At 44.3% G+C, this 20311-nt stretch overlaps 2 long non-coding RNA genes across 2 annotated transcripts in view; one reads left to right on the top strand and one right to left on the bottom strand.

Moving 5' to 3' along the window:
* Positions 1-4435: 4435 nt before the first annotated feature.
* Positions 4436-20311, bottom strand: part of LOC113994120 — an 87399-nt gene continuing 71523 nt past the window's right edge. Inside the window, exon 9 of the long non-coding RNA XR_005565068.1 lies at positions 4436-4580. This is a non-coding gene — a long non-coding RNA (uncharacterized LOC113994120). The remainder of the gene's footprint in view (positions 4581-20311) is intronic.
* LOC113994121 lies at positions 4641-17570 on the top strand. Its single transcript, XR_003542949.2, has 5 exons — positions 4641-6753; positions 7851-7966; positions 9344-9394; positions 13090-13179; positions 17122-17570. It is a non-coding gene; the product is annotated as an uncharacterized LOC113994121 (long non-coding RNA).

Below are 20311 nucleotides of genomic sequence, written 5' to 3'. Positions count from 1 at the left end.
AAAACTGAGGGAGAAAACATCTGGGTTTGTCTTTTACTTTTGCAATATGTCATTTTTCAGAACTTCCCAATGTGTGTGGCCTCGTGGCCTCTTCCAAACCACACTGAAAGTAGTACAAGGACTCCCGTTGGCCAACATGGGGTAACATTGTCTGCAGAAAGATGCAATTCAGAAAATATTTACATATGGCATGCCCGCTATTTCCCTGTTGTTTATTTCCTTCTATTATTTAGCTTGGGAGGGCTGTGGGTACTTTGTGCAAATCACTTCTCAGGCCTGTTACAAGAGATTGTGTCCAATCCAAGGGGTTTTACTGCCTTAGCACTGGCTCCTGTTTCTGTTCCTGTGTTCCCATCTGTCCATTCCCCTGTGCCAAAGACACAGAGGAGAACCAAAGGACAGGGAATAAATGCTCAGCTGCATCTCACAGGTACTCCAGGGGTGCCTGAAACCAGCACTGTGCACTAACCAGAGAAGAAATTCCATCTCTGGATGAGAGGTAATAAGTAGGGAGTGAATTATAATGAATCTTGAAAGTAAGGATAAATAACTTTTATCTAACAGAGGGGAGAAGCTGGAGCTGGCAATGGGAAAAATAAAGAGGTGAATGGCATGGAAAATGATCCTGGCAGGAAGCTTCATAGTGAGCAGAGGGAAAGATCATTTATATCAAGGCCTGGGCACAGCAGGAACTGGAAGGGGAGGGTGTGAACCCGAACCAGATCCTCTCCTCTCTTTACATTTGTGAAAGACTGCATTTTAGGAATATCAAAAGGAAAATTAACTTTCAGCCTTAGAAGTAGCAGGAGGAGCAAGTGCTTCAGGCTGGAGATGGTCTGGGATGAACATAATCTTGTGCTATGGGTAAGGGTGCAATCCTGTCCTATTTAGCTGTCAGCTGGACCAGTGTTTCTCCAGGATGTTTTATGAAGCCTTGAGAGACAACAGTGGATTCAGCACATTGGAAATTGCTTACCCTGGAGAGGGAAAGGTGCCAGCACCAGTCAAACAGTGTCCAGCTTCTTCATTAGAAGCAAATTGTTTGAAGCTGGAATCTTTCCTGACTGGTGTTTTTCCCTTAATTTTCCTGTGGAAGGATCACTGAAAAAGCTGTTCCAGGCACTGTGATCATGCATTCCTACAGCCTTAAAAGTTAAACTTATTCCAAGTGCAGCCCCCATATGTTTGAGGCCTATATGCATAATGTATTTTAACATTGCTAAGGCATCTGTGACCTCAGCTCAGAAATACCATGAGAGGGAATGGCAGAAGCCAGACAGATGAAGGACGGGGGGTGTAGAGCTTAAAACAGGCTCATTAAAATGTATTTTTCTAAGTCTGAAAAAATAATGAGAACCACCCCTTGATCCCTTTCCCTGAAAGCAGTGATCAGATGTTTGAGAGGCCAGTTTCATTCTTATTAATAATTTTTTATTAGGAAGGATGGAAAATATCTAATGTGATAACTACGAAGGTATGCGGGTCCTTTTTATTATGAACATTTATTTGTGTGATAAAATTACCCTCAGGCAGCAAAGTCCTCTACTATTGCACATATACACCTGGTCCTTTTAGCTATTGCTTATCTCTTCTGTAATGAAATACCTACTTTAGGTGCATCAAATAAACAAATCAGAATAGCACAGACCCAACACTATGTGGCCACGTTTCTGTCATTTTTCTGTGTAAACTGGGAGCTTTCTTTCATTAAGGAGAATGAACGTGCTACTTGAATCATTCCAAGGAATCATAGCCCTACCACCTTCTTAAACTATCTATTGATATCTACAGCACTTTAATCCATCTCTTCTTCCCACCCCACACAGTGAAAAGGCAGAAGTCTCAGTTTGCATTATTTTAGCCTTCTAGTCTTCTTAAAGATAAATAATGTTCCCTGAGGTTTACGTTAGGGATTGAATATCTTGGTGCTGAATAACTCTGGAAATAAATCAAATGAAAGGGGGGCACAGCCTTTAGCTCTGTTTCTGGGGCTTCTTTTCAGACTATGATTTTTATGTAGCACTTTTGTTTCATCTGTTTGAGGACAAAATGTAAAATGTTTTCAGAAAACATCTTCCCTTTCCTTTTTCTTAATATAGACATGAACTTTTTTTTCAACTATCTCAGAGTTTTGAGGCTGACAGATGATGTTGCACATGAACTTGGCTGCTTTGTGGCACAACCTGGCTTGCTATTAAGAAACTGTCTCTGATCTACAGCTTTTCAAATATTTCACTCCCAGTTGTTTTTGACATGTCTTTTTTTTTTTTCCCCCTGGCTTTCCTTGGATTTAGGTGTTTTGTTGGAATTATCACTGTCTGGCTTCACATTATGACTTAGTAGACTTTTAATTTTAGTAGACCTGAGCACAAAAAATGAAAATTAAGAAACTGTTCCACTAGACTTAAAGCTTTATGGCTCTTGAAATAGTCAGGGGCACCTCAGCTGTAGAAATCAGATGCTGATAAGTATGAATCCTATAGAAGATTTCAAAACTAATTGTGTTTCTTCAGAGTCAGGGCTGTGTAATGTTTGGCTGCCTGTTAGATTGAGCTTAGGCTGCTTTTATGGCTATACAGAAAGGAGTGCAGCAGATAAAACAAAAGAGTAAAAAAAGTAAAAGAAATAAGAAATACTTTGTGTGATTTAGCAGCCTACTTGGAAACAGAAAACAGAATACTGTTTAGTTTTATGGCAGAGGAAGAGAGTTGGTTTCTTGGTCTTTGAAATTATATATAGCTCTGATTTAGTATTCAAGGGAATAACTAGCCCTGACTGTAGAAAAGAATATTTGTGTGATATCTTTTCCTGGCTTTTTAAAATTGAAACCAAGTCGCTTCTACTGGAAGGTATTTCCTTATCTTGTCTGTAGCCCGTCCTTTTTCTTTCACTATTTGAAGTCCACAGGCAAAACCCAGCAATGCTGGATCTGTCCCTGCTGGGAGGGACTGACACAAGCAGAAAGGGAGAAGGCACCAGTCCCTGTTTGCAGCACTCAGGGCACACGTCTGAGGCTTGTTTGGCCGAGATGTGAATTCCTTCCCTTCGTCAGGCAGAGCTACAGCCGTGGACTGTGGCCCAACACAGATTAAAGCAGGTTCTGCTGCTCCTCCTCCAAACAAACCCTCCATCCTGAGGAACTGGGAGCAATGAGGAACAGCAGGGGCTGGCACAGCCCTCAGCAGACGTTCCTGTTGGCACGAGGGGTGTCTGGGTACAGTTCTAAATGCACTGCTGCCCAGCAGAGCATGGAAACAGCCTGCTGCTGCTCCTCTTTGGTGTCACAGTGTTTTCCGGGGAGCGGCATGGGTTTGGTTTTCCTGTCTGCACAGAAAAATGACTGTTCTGTAAGCTCAGAGTGAGATATTCCCTTCTCCTCATACTTATCCCTTCAGATTTTACAATGACAGCATGCTAAGAGGGAACAGAAGGACTGAATAATGCAGAAATCAGTTTGGCACATCTGGAAAAAATGCCTCTGCTTTTCTTTCTGTAAATGTTGCGAACAGGTGGGAAGTGCAGCTGTCTGAGAAACTTCATCTTATTCCCAGGAAGAATTTTTGTTATTTTTTTAATCATCCCCAAAGTGAGATTCTTCAGTTTTGAGGTGATTCTGATTTGCGAAAAATGCTGTTTAAAAGACAGAGAGTGACAGACACTATGAAAAAAGAGTAAAAAAATCTGTGCAAACACAACTTTTTAAAAAAACCACAGAATTAAGATGGAAGAATCTTACCATACCCTGACAGAGAGAGCCTTCTAGCAATCATTTCCAAGATCTCCATAGGCTGATATGCCACAGGAACTAAAAGTCTTGGCATCTAGTGAGACTTTCACCCTTTATTTCAAGGTCACAGTAACTTCAATGCACATGATTTTAATGGGATCAAGAGGGGATTGTCACCTGTCACCCCATGGGTGGTGGCCTGTCTTGGGGCTGGTGCTTCGTGAGGATCTCTGTTCTGTCCTCTTAACCACAACCTGTGCATTAATATTGAAATAACCCTTAAAATTCCTACAGCATTGCACCCATGTGGAGATAGGTGACTTTAAATGCACCTTTAAGCAATTGTGGAAATTTCTATGCTAAGAACTTATTCATACGAAATTGTTATTCATATGAAATTGTTATTCATATGGAATTGTGATAAAGCTCAGAACATGAACCAGAATTTGAAAACTGTGGCTTTTGGCTGCCTTTCAAGAAAGGCATTTTATTTTCACCCTGCATTTGGTAATCCAAAATGAAAATCTAATTGAGATGGAAGGGTAACTGCTATGTGCCATGTTGCACTGATCGTGGAAGTTACTTTACATAGTTCTGGGAATGTACAAGTTGCCACAATCTTTTTGTGCTTTCATTTATAAAAATCTTGCACAATAAGGTGGCTGTGGGCAGATATTAATACTAATGCATGAGGCAACTGCTTACCTTGTATGTGCAGGGCTGTTTTGTGTAGATGGTTTCTTCACGTGGGTTTATCACTTCTCCTCCAGTTCTGCCTTCATTCCCTCTCCTTTTACTGCCTGACTTCATCAAGTCTTTACTCTTCTGCTTGTCCAAAAAGTACCTTGCAAACCTACAGGGATAAATAAATAGCATTAGTGATAAATGCCTAATCAGTTACCTTGTAGTTCTTGGCCTCAGCATTGACTCTGTTGGCTTGTGCAAAACCAGCCCTGCGGGTGTGGTGAAGCCTCCAGTGTGGTGTCCCACAGGATGGGTGTAGAGCAGCAGCACACGGGGGTATTTTTGTTGAGCTACAGATGCATTTTTATATAAAAATGTGTAAAAAAGCAAAGATTCCTTAGTAATCAGTTAAAGCAGTTGGCATTTTTCACGGATGTACAGAAAAGAAGTCTCCTTATTTTAGAGTTCATTTAATGAAGCTTATGGCCAATCTTATTCTTTTCATAATGAAGCCTTGCTGTAATCCCACCTCTGCTCTCCTAAATTCCTCAGTTCAAACGTGGAGATAGCAGTTAAAATTAAATGCTACTTCATGGAAACCACCAGTTCTCTTATTCCTGAGAATTTTCATCCTTGAGCTTCTCGGGCTAATGATAAATAGCTGATTCCTTCCCTTCCTTGTGCTTTTTCTCCAAACAACAACATAAAATTGCTCCGTTAAATTCCAGTTCAAATTAATGGAAGTCTGGGGGAGAAGGAACAGACAAACAAACCAGGAAGTGTTTTATATTTGGGTTTTTCGTTTCATCTCGTGGCAGATGGGTTTGGTGTTTTTTACAGCCACCTTTTGAAATCAGTATGTTATTTTGTCATTTCTTTGCAGGAGAGTAACAGCTCTGAATCTTTATCATATTGATCGTTTCACAGCCCTTCGTCTGGGGCCCAAGATAATACAGAGCATTGTTATTGCATTATTATTTTTCATTTGTATCCTATTGATTTGCTGCCAGTAACTTACAGGTCAATTTGCAAAAAGATGGGCTATGATTTATTTTTTTTCTGAAGGATTATGCCACGATGGGAATGCTTTTATAAGGCTGTCAGGTCTTTAGGTTTGTTTTTTCTTCTCTTGGGAGTGCAGCACATTTCTGGGCTGGTGGCACAGTTCCACCTGGATTTACACCCGGAGTATCCATGACTCTCACATAATTCATATGGATAAGTGGCTGTACACAAGCCTACCCTTAAATTGGAATTTTACTCCCGGGAAATGGTTCTTTTCTCACTCAGAAATAACACACAAAGTCAATATAGTTACACTGATGTAAAAGAGAGGGGAGAGGAGACTTTATCTGTCTGAACACAACAAGCTCCCAAGGTTTAACACCCCCAAATGGCAGGTGCTAAAAACAGACATGAAAAATTATTTTTGGTACCATCTTTTTTGTTTGCCATAGTAACAACAGTTTACTACCAAGTAGTAGTAGTCCAGTTACTAACAACTTGGTACTCAGAAGGCCCACTTTTGAAACAAAATAAGGACTCTTAACCAAATGTTTTCCTTATTTATATTTGACTTACCATCATTAGAATGTAGATACTAGGAAAGCATGGATTATAACAGTATGCAAAATTGCACAAGTACTTTTAATTCCTTCTGTATAAAACTCCTGCTACATAATTTACACAGGGCAAGTTTTTTAATTACTCAGTGCAAAATGTGTTAAATGCAGTAGCTGATGTATACATCCACCGTGATTTGTACTATTATTTTTCCCTGGAACCCATCCAGGTAAATCAAACCCACAGTGAGGGACTTCCAGTTCATGTTCTGCTTACAGTGTATTGAATTTTCCTGGCACCCTTTCAGCAGGAGCAATTTGACAAGAGAATTTTTTTTGGTAGCACTGAATACCTTTTTCTGCCAGTGAATATTTTCCTGTTTGGAATTGGTGTGATGCTTTATACTGGACTGTGGTACAGAACTGGGTGCTGATGTTAAACCATCCTCTTACCAGCTCAGGTCACTGGAATAACCTTCTCAGTGTGGGAAATTTTATTCTAAATTGTAGATCATTGATGGAGCTCAAAGCGAGACACAGCCCAATTAAATTTCTCATTCATATTGTGTCCCATGACAAGAAAATTATCAAGTAGCTGAATTGATGCCCTTATGTTGTAGGAATATTTCAAAGAATGTTTTAATGTTTTCTTCTCTTACTTGCCCAGGTTTTGCTTCACATTTTGACACCATTAGGTGTCTAATACAACTGTACTAGACGGGAGTGAGGTCAAATGAGATTTCCTGCTTGAAATGGACATGTGAAGTCACAAAATGTGCTGTGAGTGGCTGTTAAATGCAGCACAATGTTTCATATATATATATTCATATATATACACATATGCATGTGCAGCTAAATATTTTAGTATGCATTTATGTTAATATTTGAGAAACAAAAATGACCGTGTTCCAAGACTGCTGGAAGTTTTCTTAAACACTATTGGATGATATAGTGCTATTTATAGACAGAGGAAAAAAAGTAATTTTTTTTGTTGGTAATATTCATGAGTGCTTTAGTGAAGCTGAGATTTTTTTTTAATTGAAAAGGAATTTCCTTAAAAAAAGCCAAATCCTTTAATTTATTACTAAGGAATCTCTGAGTTTTTTACACATTTTTATATGAAAATGTCTCTGAATATTATATTCAGAAGAACTAAGTTGTAGTTTCAAAGTTTGTCCTCCTTTACAAGAATGAAAGATGTTTCAAATTGGTCAAAATCTGTTTCAGCAGGTCTCTGTCAGCTCTGTGTCTGTTAACACAAGTCAGCTTCTGTTAACAAACACAAAGAGTTTAATGTTTAAAGTTAATGCTTTAAACATTGTTTTATAAATCAAAGCAACTGTTTTCCACCAAACCTGACTCCTGCTTTATTTCAGAGTCCTGCAAAAGTATCTGCCTTGTATCTGCCAGTAAATTGTGAAAACAGTTTGTGCTTTCCTCAGTTCAGTTGTACTTCCTAAGAAAGGGAGATTTAGCAAGAGTTTCTAAGTTACCCAGACACTTAGAAAAGACCCCAAGCACTTTTTACAATGATGAATGAGGATATTTATTCCTCAACTCAGATTTAGTGATTGACTCAGACATTCTGACTGCTACAATGACACTGAAGTTGGGATATTTGAAGTGAATCAGTGAGCAGAACACTGAATTGAACTTATTGCTGATTTACTACCTGATATCTGCACAGAACCCAACATTTCTGATTTCCTCTTTTAAATCTGGCAGCTCAACCATATTTATAGTAAGCCTTGCTTCTCTCTTTGATTGTGAACAAGTAAAAAAGCGATGAAATATTAGTTACATAAATGTCTATCTCTAAAAATTCTCCACGGGGGATAAATAATTAACTGGATTATTTACTTTTTTTTTTCCCCCAGCAATACTATACAGTGCCTGAGTTAAGAGGTGGCTGTTATCACAGATATCAAGCTCTTCTGGAAGTTCTCTGTTTCCTGCACTGTTTCTGGTTTGGTGCAGCCCTGGACAATGTCAGGTGGGTCAGCTCCTGTCAGGGTAGGTGCATCCTCCCCCAGCCAGCAGGTCACTGAAGGGTTACTGATGCACCATCTGTTGACTTGGCTACTGGAATGGGAATAATTTGTGGCAGGATCCCAAATGATGAATTAACACTCAAATTTGTGTTGGGGATAAACATATTTATAAAGCTGCAATGCAATTACTTAATGCGATTACCAGATAATAAGGGAACTCTTCTGGAATTTTGTTGTCTGTAAAGACATCCTTACTCCTTGCTAACTTAGGAAAGTACATTACAGAGCTTTGGCAAAATCCCCACCTTTTATACAGTGCTATTCCAGAAGAACTTCCCAAGCAAATCAGGTTATGCCTCTGCACATCAGAGCCTTCATCATCTGAGTTTTGCCCTTACATGCAGAAGCAAAGACAACATTCATATTATAATAACCTCGAACCGAAGTTCAGGTGGTGTTGCAGAACTGGGGAAACATATATCCATAAACTGTTTTCCTGGCATAGAGAAGCCAAAATTTCATGCTAGATCAAATCATGTGGATTAAATGTCAACAGCCATAACCTTCAAGCAGGACTTGCAAACTCAATCACTGGATTATGCCAGACCAGTCTAATTCTTCATAAATCTCTTCCGTGTCTTTTGATATCATTAATGAATTTCTATGATAGTAAAATATATGAGATAATATAAACATTAAAAAGGGACAGCAAATCAATCTTTTTAATATTATCTCTCTTAGGAAGCAAGTGCTTCCTTAATATGAAAATTCATTGGCAGAACCTAGAAGTGAGTAATGGGTGCACTCCTGTGAAGAGGACATCTGACTGTGAACATCAAAGCAACTTGTGACTGTTGGGTTGTGTTTGTGTTCACACAGAAAATCTGTCATTCAGCAGCATCGGGGCATTTGTAGCTTGGGCACCTCGGGCTATGCAGTCTCACAGTGTAGCAGCCTGTCTGTACAAATAACTCTCTCCTCATATTTCAGGTTTCCAGATTTTTGTTCTTCCATGTTGGTCTGGAATATGTTTACAAAATACACGTGTATGTGCAGTTTATATTGCTAGGTATGGGGTTTTTTCCTCAACAAAACATAAACGAGGCACGAGGCACGAGGCTACTCAAAGGCATTCTCCTGCACAGTAGATTTTATTCTGCAAATTAAACTGCTGAAGTTGCAGCTGAACTTAGTAGCCAAGTTTATTCTGTCAGTGTCTGGTCTGTAATTCATGAACCTCCCTTTTTTGTAGCCAGAAGATTCCCTACTCTCTTTTTATTAGTCCTTTTAGGAATATATAATCATGATTTTCTTAAGATATTTATATGACTTCCAGGACCTGTACCAAAAAATACCTTTTTTTTTTTCTCTCCTCACAGGGATGTGGTGTCACCACTTGAAGATCTCAGGAAGGACAAATCAATTTTGAAGTGAGTCCTGGTGCTTCTTTTTTAACAATTAGTATTCCTGTTTCCCGTGGTTCCTCCTTTATAATGAGGTCTAAACATGTCAAGTCATTCTGGAATATTCCCTGAAGTATTTTGCTCTCTAAAGACAGCCATGGGGATATTCAAACATTTCTGAATTAGGTCAGACTGAGGTAACAACACCCGTTTTATCATGGAAGCAGCACACCGAAGGAAGTGTCAGGTTTTCCATTTCTGAGGGACTCGAGGCCAGGCCTTGGTGCCTTTCTGCATCTTTCACAGGGGTACCTGGATGGATCCCAGGGCCACACGGCGATGTTATTTACCATGAGTTGTACAGGTGGTGAGTCTAAATGATCTAATGATCTTATGCCCAGAAAATCTCTCACTCTACATAATATTCTTGACCTTTTCCTCTGTCGCTCATTTATCTGCACTTGGAGAAGGCTGGCACGTGGCTTCTTTTATTGATGGCTTGCTGCATGTCCTAGGATCACTGTTAATGTGCTGTAATCTTTATATAGCCATTAAAGCACTATTAGAGACCTCAGTCTTGGACTTTATATGGTCGTTGGAAGAGTTTTACACAGGTTATTATCATGTTCCTCTGTCTGGAACTGTTCAGCAAACACCAGGCAGCAATTACAGAAAGGGTTACTTACCATCAAACCTGTACACAGGGAGTTGGTGAGATATATTTCAGAGGTATAATTCACCCATCCACCAGAGCACAATAAAACACCTTCTTTATTTCTGATTTTATTGGTTCTGTCTGCTCTCATCTGGTGCCTGAACATTTTATCTGTTCACGCCGCTGTTTTCTAATGCAATAAAAAGAGCAGACAGGATTTTGCCCTTTATTTAAAATGTTTTGCTGCATTTAGAGGTAAATAACAGCCACTTTTTGTGTTGTATATTTTGAGACTTATCTGAGAAAGAATTGTTTTGATAGTAAGCAGGCTCTACAGGGTCCAACCATTGTTTAATATGAATAGTCTCTTCCTAACACCTTATTTTTCCTTTGCTCTGACATGAACCTGTCCCTCTCCCCTTCCATCAGCTCGTGCCCTAGGTGGGTGGTTTCCAAAGTGTGGTAGTGCTCAAACACAGCTCTCACCCCACAAACCAAGATGAGAGCTGGGTACTTGCCCTCAGGCTTAGGAAGAGACATCTCTGGGAGTCAGGCACCTGAGTTCCTTCAGTAATATTAAAGCAAAAAAAGGAGAGGAAGGCTCTGGCTCCCAGTTCGTACATGAATGGAGTTTAAATCATTTACATGAGGAATTCAGCGAGCAGAGATCCTCGCTTTCAAGCAGATATGTCTTTTCAGGAACAAGCTGACACTGAGCACCAAAACAGATCACAGGAACTACAACAAAAAGCAGTGTTCTGCCAAAGCTAAAGGCTGAGGAGTTTGTCAGGGAGAATGATGGAGCTAGAGGAGTGGTATTATAACAGGGAGAGGAGGAAAGAGTGGAAAGTATAAGAAACTGGAAAAGACTTTAAGAGACATAATGCTGTTTAATGGGGCAGAAACTGAGAGACAAGTGAACTACAGTGCAGTGATCAGCATTTTGTCAAGACGATTTGTAAAAGGGGACAAGTTGTAGATTAAACGCTTCGATTCACCTTTATGTCACTCTGCCTGTGCACTTGTGTCATTCTTTTAATGTAATAACCTCCACTAACACTTATAGGCTGCAGCATAATTTTGTTGGCCTTAAATTAAGGAAAAAAGATGTGATTCTAGAATTTGAAGCCTGCAGTACTTTACTGGCTAAAGGGTAAAATAAAGAAGTGTAGCTGAGTGACGTTTTCATGTCCCGTGATGAATCCGGGCTCATGCATCATAGGAAGTCCAAAACAACTTGGTTCATATAATTTCAGCCTCTGTCTCAATCCTAGAATTGTGTTAAAATTAAAGCCTCGGTTTTTAGGTATTTCTCATAATGATTTATGGGAATTGTTTTCTTTGTAACATAGAATATCATAGGATGGGAAACAGCAGTAGTTTGGGGAATCTTTCTGCTTTCTTTCCTTTTCTTTTTGTTCCTTGCTATGCGACACTGCAGAAATGCAATCTAAGTGAGTAGAAGAAAGGCAACTACATTAGGTTAACAAGTGAGGAAAAAAAGTCAATCTTTCAGGCTACAGAGGAGCTGATAAAGGAAAAAAACTGTGCCTGCAGTAGAAAGCCAAAAGATACCAAACAGCCTGAGATATGCTTTCACAAATCAACAAAGAACATAAACTAGGGAAAAAATGCCTTCCTCTGGTCTGTGTCCCTAAGATGAGAGACCGAAAACCTGTGAGTATAAAGCAGGTGTGGGATGGTTGTCAGTGGAATGTCAGCTTCCAGCAGACAGGAATAACTCAGAGGGCTCAGGATGAGTTCTCTGCTGCCTCACACGTTGTACAGTCTTTTAATCAAACCCCAGAACGAATCGTTTCCAGCCCCAAAACACACATCAGACCACGAGAAAGAGGATTACAGCACAAATGGTGCTTTACCAGGATTTAAGATCTAGAACTAGTACTAGACAGGGTTCAGCTTGAGTAATGATCTTAGTTCCTTCCTTTTCCCTTTCTCCTGAAATATATTTACCTACATCCATACCTGTTTCTTCAGCAGGCTTCTAGAGATCCTCAGAGGATCCATCCTTGAAGCACTTCCATCCTGGAAGTGCTCTGACCTTTAGATGTTGACAGAGGAGCTGTGTATTCTCATGTTCTATAGTATGTATTGACAATAATGGCAGTTTTTCCATTCCCTTTGTAAATAGTTTAATTTTTACATATTTCTATGATTTCAGGATAGAGTTACCCTTCCATAATATATATTTCTATCAATTCTTTTAATCTAGGGATGCCAATGCTGTACCACATATTGATAAATACATTATACCATTTAAACCATGTCACTCATCCAAAAGGAAAAATGCCCGATAATCTGTAATATGAGACTAATTAATTTACCCACAGAGGCAACACTACACGCACGGCCTGACTGATAAGCAGCTTCTGTCTCCTGTGGCCAGTGGTAATTCCTTTTCCATATTAGCCATGTGTTGGACCTTGGGTTTGCACATTTTGACACTGGTGCCAGATTATAGGTAACAGCTTTGGAATGTGAGTATCCTCTGACGAGGATTGCACACCACTACCAAAATAATTTCAGTTAGCACTCCAATTAACTGCAGAACTGAACTCCAGGGGTAGTAACCAGTGTCTTATCAATTTAATTGTTTGGTGCCCATGGATTTTTTTCTTTAGAATATTTTCAGCGAAGGATATGAGATACACCTTTTACCTCTCTGTTTTTGTCTCTTTCCATGGTATATCAATATATCCCATCAATCCCTTCAACATCTGAGAGGAATCCAACAGAAAAATCTTCAGTCTTCTAGGCCCCTAGAAGAAGTTTTTACCCCAGTGTCTGGAGCAATACTTCGGAAAATATTTCTGTAAAATTCTCCTTTTAATTCTTGATCATGCTCAGACATATTAGACTGATATAAAACCCCCTAACTAACTTCACCAGCCTCAGTGGAATAGCCGAAGTCTCTGCCAACTTTGCACTATCAAAGCATAATTATATTACAGTTATAAATATAATTATCACAGGACATTGGCTTCACAACCTGAATCTTCATGCTGAGGGCAGATAATAGCATTTGTCTAATATTTTCTTGCCACAGGGACTGATAACTCCAGGCTTTGTGACGGACCAAATCCTTGCTCTCCCCAGTTCCTTGGAGCTGAAGGTGCTCACCCACACTGACAGTTTAGTAAGTGAGACTGGATTATGTTTCTACTAGCAGAGCTGCTGTTATGCAAATTCCTATTCCAATGCACTTCCATAGGGAGAGAAATACAGACAAAAAAAAAATCAAGTTAAAAACTAGAAGGCAGCATTTCTGTGGCAGTGTAGCAACCAAAGAGGTGAGTGAGTGAAATACCAACAGAGAGGAGAGGAAGGTCACTGTCCCGAGGGAAAGCAATGCCAGATGGCCACGAGCACAAATTAAAAATTCTGCAGATATGAATTTTACTCTCATCCTTTGATTTTTTTAGCATAATTTGCACTGCAGTTTATTTTCATGGCCATTGGGGGGTTGGTAAAGGGCCAGATTGCTCTAAAGGGAAAATATTTTAATGTCTACATGCAGTGGGATATTCATATTGTCAGCATTAAACCTACTCAGATCAGCTCTGTCTCCTGAGATGACAGTGGCAATAAAAGAGCCACCTGAGGGACTCTTACAGCTGAGATGCAAATGCCCTCTCCCTTTTCTTGTAAAACAAAGCACGTGCACAGATCTCCTAGATGTGGTTGGACACCACTGAAACTTTGATTTAACTGCATTTCTGTGCTGAATCGAAATTTTCAATGGCAAACTGAGAACATTTTGGCCTTGAATAAGAAGAGACATTTCTTAATAACTGCAACTAGCTGCTTCAGAATTAAAACAAATGCTGACTGCACATTCATCCTGGCAAAAATAGAAGAACTGACCTTAGTAATGATTAACGGGGAATACGCCCAGATGTACATTTGAAACATTTGCATTTCGAGCACCAGAGAATAGTTTTTCCTCCCTAATGTTGCATAAAGAATAGTCAGTAAACTGCCATTCCTGTTTATGTTAGAGCTATATAGCTGAGCAACCAGCGTTCCAGATTTTGTTTCACTTCACAGTCTTCTGAGTTTTTCTTCTGCTGTGTTGTGTTTATTTTCTGGACATATTCAATTTTGCTTTTACAGGAGATAAAAATAATAAAAGAAATCTTATGGTAGAATAGTGGGAAGCAAATGACACTCATGCATTTTTCATTGATCCTTGAAAACTTAGATGAGCCTCAGACTTACTTTTGGATTTATCTATGCTGTGTTAGGGTGTTCTCAAAGAACCTTAAAGAAACAAATTCTCTGTTTTGCCTCCTATTTGTGGTAGGGGCAAAGAAGAACAAAATGAAATATCAGACTCAATGGCTTAAAAACCTGATAAACCTGTAGGAGAAAGATGTTTTCTGCTGCATCATTTGTCATAAATGAAGTTATTAAGATATAAAAAAACCCCCTCAACCCTAGCAGCCTTTGCCAGAAATGGGATAGACACAGTAATCTTGACACAGTTATTCCTTCAGTCTTTCTAACCTCTGAAGACAACTAAATTAACACAGAAATTGGAGCTCTCACACACCCTACAGCCAACAGCTCCCAAAATTATGAAAACCTTTATTGATTCAATTTGTTACAAATGCTGTCCTGAAGCAGCAAAAGTGACTCTGCACTGATTTATTTAAGCCTTTTACCTTTTGGCTGAGGGTATGCTTTGGCTTTGCATGGTCCCACTGAAGAGCAATGGAGAGCATAACAAGGATTACTCAGTCATGGAATCATCAAAGCATCTGCTAAGACTATTAGGTTGGGTTTTTCTCTTCCTACCGACTGTATTGGTGGACAATATTCTCAGACTGTGTTCAGAGTGCCTGGTCTGTTTACCTGGTCATTTTTAATTCTGCACTGATGGATTTGTCAGTTATCACATCGAACACAAGTATCAATATTGGTACTTTCTGCATGTTTGAAGCCTTTTACGGATGTGGCTCCAGGGCTTTGTATTTATAAGCAAACCGCAATTCATATTTACACTGTTCATTCTGATCTGTGAAACAGAGAAAAAAATCACAGAATCACTAAGGTTGGAAAAGCTCTCTAAGATCATCAAATCCAACCATTCTGCCAGCACTGTCAAGGCCACCACTGAACCATCTCCCTGAGTGCCCCGTAAGTGTCCCCCAGGGTGGCACTGACCACACTTGTCCATCCCAGGAGGGCCCGCGGATCATAAACTAACATTTTTGGAATCAGGAATCTCCAAGGTGTTTCTAACAACATACTCCATCAGTTCTTGTCACTTTTTATTCAGTGCAAGTACAAAAATTTCTGAGATGGACAATGAAAAGCAATACATAAAAATCCAAAACAAATGATCATAAATGGCCCTGATGAGAATCCAGATCATACATAATTTAATGGAGGTAGAAGGTCATTCTAAACACATTAAATATAACAGCACAAAGCAAACAGGCAAAGCACATCCTTATGTCATTGTGATATTGAGATTGAAAGATCACATGCTTAAAATAACTTAAAAGGAAAATAAAAAGTACTCAACAAGTGGAAAGCCAGATTTTTCTCTGCAGGTGCCATAGGTTTTGGGCACCCAGACCTGAAACATCAGTCATTCATCACCCTCAGGAGTCCTGCTTTTGTCTTGCTTTGGAGCGTACACCAAGAGTTCAGATTGAGATTAAGGGCAGCTTTTTTTAGGGGAAAAGGAATGGCAGCTGTCCCCTCCACTAAATAGTGGCAGTTAACACCAGAGATAAAACGCTGGCTGTTTTATCTCCCTTAAGAGCTGAAGAGATACACATGCATGTTATCAGGAGTTTTCCCATAGAATACTTGTGCATTTTCAGCCACATAGGATTTGGGGGTTTGATAATGTTTGGTAATGTTTCCTACAAAAGAACTCAAGGTGCTTCTGTATGTCAGAGTATTATTGTTATTTTAATTATGAAGACAAATAAATGAGTCACTGGCAGTGGTATTTAATGTGACGAGCACACGTAAGGGTGGCTTTGCAAGAGGCTGGTGACTACACTGACCCCCCCAATAGCTCCACTGTCCCCTTTGCACATGGGAAGGGTTAGTTGTACCTGCTTGCCCCACCATTCCACACATTCACTTGAAGATGGGCACAAAGGTATTAAAACAAACTTATCCCTGGGCAGAAAAGAAGCCAGTGCTGGTGCTCTGGACAGTCCCTAAATGGAAGAGCTGTAGTTTTTCTCCATTGCTGGTAGTGCAGCAAAACTCCTTACAGCAGCTAAAGAAATCCAGTAAGCCTTCTGTGTTTTCCTTAATTGTCTCTGATTTTCAGGAAGTCCCTTCTACTGTTTTCAATTCCCTAAAAATGGGCAGCTGTGGCACTGTGAGAAATAGCAGCATATTCCTTGGAAAACAGACAGGAAAGGATCAAAGTGGGTCTCAGGCTGGGGGTGCCCCTTCCAGGCTATTATGTGTCGTTCTGTTAGAATTCCTAATTCTTTAGGCACCTAAGTGGCTCCGAGTTCAACCATGTGCCTGGGGAGAGCTTTGATAAGCAGATCTGGACAAATGGAAACCCATCCACAGCCCTGAGCCCCAGCCCCCAGATCTGCCCGGCTCCTTTTATGCTCCCCTGGAGACCAGATGTTCCCCTTTGGATCAGATCCCCTGGGGCGAAGGCAGAGGTGTTTTTAAGGCACACTGCCATCCCATCACGGCCATGCTCTCCCAGTCACATCCATGCCCCCCATGGAGGCAGCAGCCTATTTCCCAGACCCTGAACAGCAGCAATTGGGGCAACCCCACAGCTGGGGCCACTCTGGCTGATGGGAAAGGACCCATACCTGGGCTGGGCTGGGCTGGGCTGGGCTGGGGGTGGAGAGGGAAGGGGCTGGGATGGAATGGTGCAACTGTTGGGCAGTTGTGGTGCAGGGAATGCCTCTGATGCTGTTGAGCCTCCCTGGCCTTGCTCTGGGGCTTGATCTGTCTCCTGTGGCCCTGTGAGGAGCCTGGTTGTGGCGAGAAGCCCAGCCCAGGGCAGAGGGTTTGGGTCTGGCTTGGGGCTGTGTGTGTGTGCCCTGACAGCTCCGGGAGCATCCGCTTTGTCTTCCAGGACCCCCTGGCATCGCGCCGAGGAGCTGCGGAACCAGAGTTCCGGGCCCAGCTTGGGCCCAGCTGGGTGGCCATCACTCGCCCTCCCAGGGTCCCCGCGGTGAAGGCTCTGTGAGGGCCGCGGCTGCGGGGGCCACACAGACGTCACCGCCGTTGGGATGGATCCATAGGGATGTGTGTCCCTTGTGACTGATGCCGGGGACATGACTGCCGTGCGGGATGGGCCTGTCTCTGGGTTTGGGGCTCGGGGCTCTGGAATCCCGCGGCTCTGCCGGGGCGGGGCGAGGGGCGGGGCGGAGGCTCCGGAACGCGGGGCTGGGGCAGCGATCCACCTATCCTATTTAATGGAGGTACTGCCGTCATTGTCACTGCCGTCAGTATTGTGTGTTGTCATTGATATTACACTGTCATATTTGTCTTGCTGTCCATTATTAAACTGTTCTGATCTCACCCCGCGGGCTGTGTTTTGTCTCCCGTTCCTTTCCCCATCCCACCGCATGGGTTGGGGATGAGCGAGCGGCTGCTGGTGCGGAGCTACCGGCTGAGGTTCGACCACCACACCGGGTCATTTTGGGGGCTTACAGAGAGAGACCCAGCGCTGCGTTTGGGGGGCTTGTAACTCACAGAGAGTCCTGCGATTCTGGGCTCACAAGCAGAGACCCACTGCTGTGTTTTGGGGGCTCAGAACCAGACTCGCTTGGTCAAAAGAGAGACCAAGTGCTGCATTTTGGGTGCTCAAAATTCAGGCTCAGAACTTAAAAGCAGACTAAATCCTGCATTTTGGACTCCTGAAACTAGACTCATATGGCCAATTCTGGGACTCAGAAACAGCGACTAAGACCTGTGTTTTCAGGGCTTAAGGCAGAGACCAAGGGCTGCATTTTGGTGGTTTAAGGCAGAGACTGAGTCTTGTACAGCATGTGGGCCTTGAAACCAGGCTTATGTGACCAGCGTTAAAACTGAGAAATGGAGACTAAAAGTCCTCCCGGCCTTAGGTGGCCACATTTTGGGCTTAGAAGCAGTGATCGATTCCTGCATTTTTGGGGGCCTGAGGAGAGACCATGTCTTTGGGCTCAGAAATGTTTGGGCTCAGAAATGAAGACCAAACGCTGGATTTGGGTGCTCAAAACCAGGCTAATTTGCACAAGTGTAAAAATGGAGATTAACTGTCAGGTGTTTTGGGGGCTTGAAACCAGGGTCACTCAGACATTTGGACTCAAAATGAGAGAAAGTTCTGCGGTTCGGGGAGCTTGACGTAAAGCCCAAATCCCCTGTTTTGGTGCTCAAACCAGGTTCATTTGGCCAGCAAGTCTCTGTTTCTCAGCTCTAAGTCCTGCATTTGGCACAGTCTGAACTCGGGCTCACCCGGCCACATCGAGAGCTCAGAATCCGCACCTCAGTGCCGCGTTTGGGGCTGGAGGCACGGCCCCTGTCCCGTGTTTTGGGACTCAAACCGGGCTCCGGGGACGGTTGTAGGGCTGAGAGCACAGCCCACGTCCCGCGTCTGGGGGCACTGGCAGAGCTCTGCGCATCGGGCTCAGCAGGTATCCTTGGGGGCTGCCCCTGCACCGGCACAGCCCCGGGTCCCCGCGGCAGGAGCGGGACCCGTGCACGAAGTCCCCAACCCCGCGCTGGCCGCAGTCTCAGCAGGAGCGGCAGCGCCGGATTCGGCCCCAGCGCCCGCCCCGGAGCGGTTCCTCCCGCCCGCGGCGGTCCCAGTCCCGCTCCCAGCCCGGCCTCGGTCCTCCGGCCCCGGGACCCCCACCCCGCCCGCTGGAGGAGACGCGGCACCCCGGTGGACACCAGCAGAACTCGGGTACGACCCCCCTGCTCCAACCCCGTCCCCGCCTCAGCCCCCGGGCTCCGCCCAGCGCCTGGGGCAGCCCCCGGGCCGGGCTCCGGCCCCCAGCGCAGGTCCCGCCCCCCGGGAGGAGCGGCCGCGGCACGGGGCGGGGCGGGGACGGGGCGGGGGGCGGGACGGGGGCAGGGGGGCCGAGGCGGCACAGGTGAGTGGGGCGGGGCCGCTCAGGTGCGCGGGGCCCCAGGGCGGCTGCGCAGGGCGGTACCAAGAGTATTTAAAACCCGGAAGTGACCCCGGGTGCCATTTGCTCGGTCAGTGTGCGGTCGGGGCGGCTCGTTCGTGCCGGGCTCCCCCAGGGGAGCCCAGGTGAGGCGCGGGGGCTTCAGCCTGCCGTGCTCTACCCCTTCTTCTCAACTCTCCTCGCTATCCCTTCTCCTTTTGGCCCCAGCCCCTCCTTTCCTCCCCTCCTGGCCCCCCTAAGCACTCCGACCCCCCCACTCTACCTCTCTTTCCTCCTCGCTCCTTCCCCCGCTACCCAGCTCAGCCTCCGTTCTATTACTGCTCTACCTTTCCTTCCTCCACCTTGCCTGCTCCTCCTCACCCGGCCTCCCGCTACACACACCCAGCACCCCTGGCCCCCCCATACCTCTTCTGTCCCCCATGCCCTTTTCTCCCCTATATCACTCTCTTCCCTCTACTCCTCTTCTCTCCCCCTCTTTCCCCTATACCCTCTGTCTTCCCGTACCCCGCTCCCTCTTTTCTCCCGCAGCCGCGGGGTTCGGGGCGCCGCTTTAATAAAGCCGCCAGGGCCAGACCCGGCGCCCCTCGCTACAGTCCCCACACGGGGTCGGGCCCGCTCGGCGGGTCCCCCCTGCAGTTCACAAGCACCGCCCGGCAACGCCGGGGCTCCGGCCTGTCCCGACATCACACTTGGGGCTCCAAAGTGGGCGGGTTGGGGCTGGGGGCAAGTCCTGCGAGTTTGTCTCAGAAACAGATCGAGAGGTCTGTTTCTGGGACCAAACCCAGGGGCCGTTTGGGCCGCGTGGGGTCGGGGGGAGGCGGGTGGGGAGGGGATGAGGGTCCCCTCCGGAGGAGGGGGCCCGGGGGGGGGGGGGGGACTTGGGGAGGGCCCCCTCCGGAGGAGGGGGTCCGGGGAGGGGGGTGGGATGGGCCCCCTCGGGGGAGGGGGCCGGGGGAGGGGGGGGGGGGGGGGGCGGAGGGGGGGGCCTTTCCCCCCCCCCAAACCCCCCCCTTCTCCCCCGGGTCCCCTCCTCCGGACGGGGTCCATCCCGGCCCCCTCCCCGGGACCCCCTCCTCCGGACAGGGGCCCCGGGGTGGGGGGAGGGAGGGGTGGGGGGGCAGCAGCAGGGGTCACGTCAGTCTGCATCAT

This window comes from Pipra filicauda, unplaced genomic scaffold, assembly GCF_003945595.2.
Source record: "Pipra filicauda isolate LSUMZ 115617 unplaced genomic scaffold, ASM394559v2 scaffold411_size619879_pilon, whole genome shotgun sequence".
Classification (NCBI taxonomy): domain Eukaryota; kingdom Metazoa; phylum Chordata; class Aves; order Passeriformes; family Pipridae; genus Pipra; species Pipra filicauda.
This window is presented reverse-complemented; position numbering and strand designations above follow the sequence as displayed.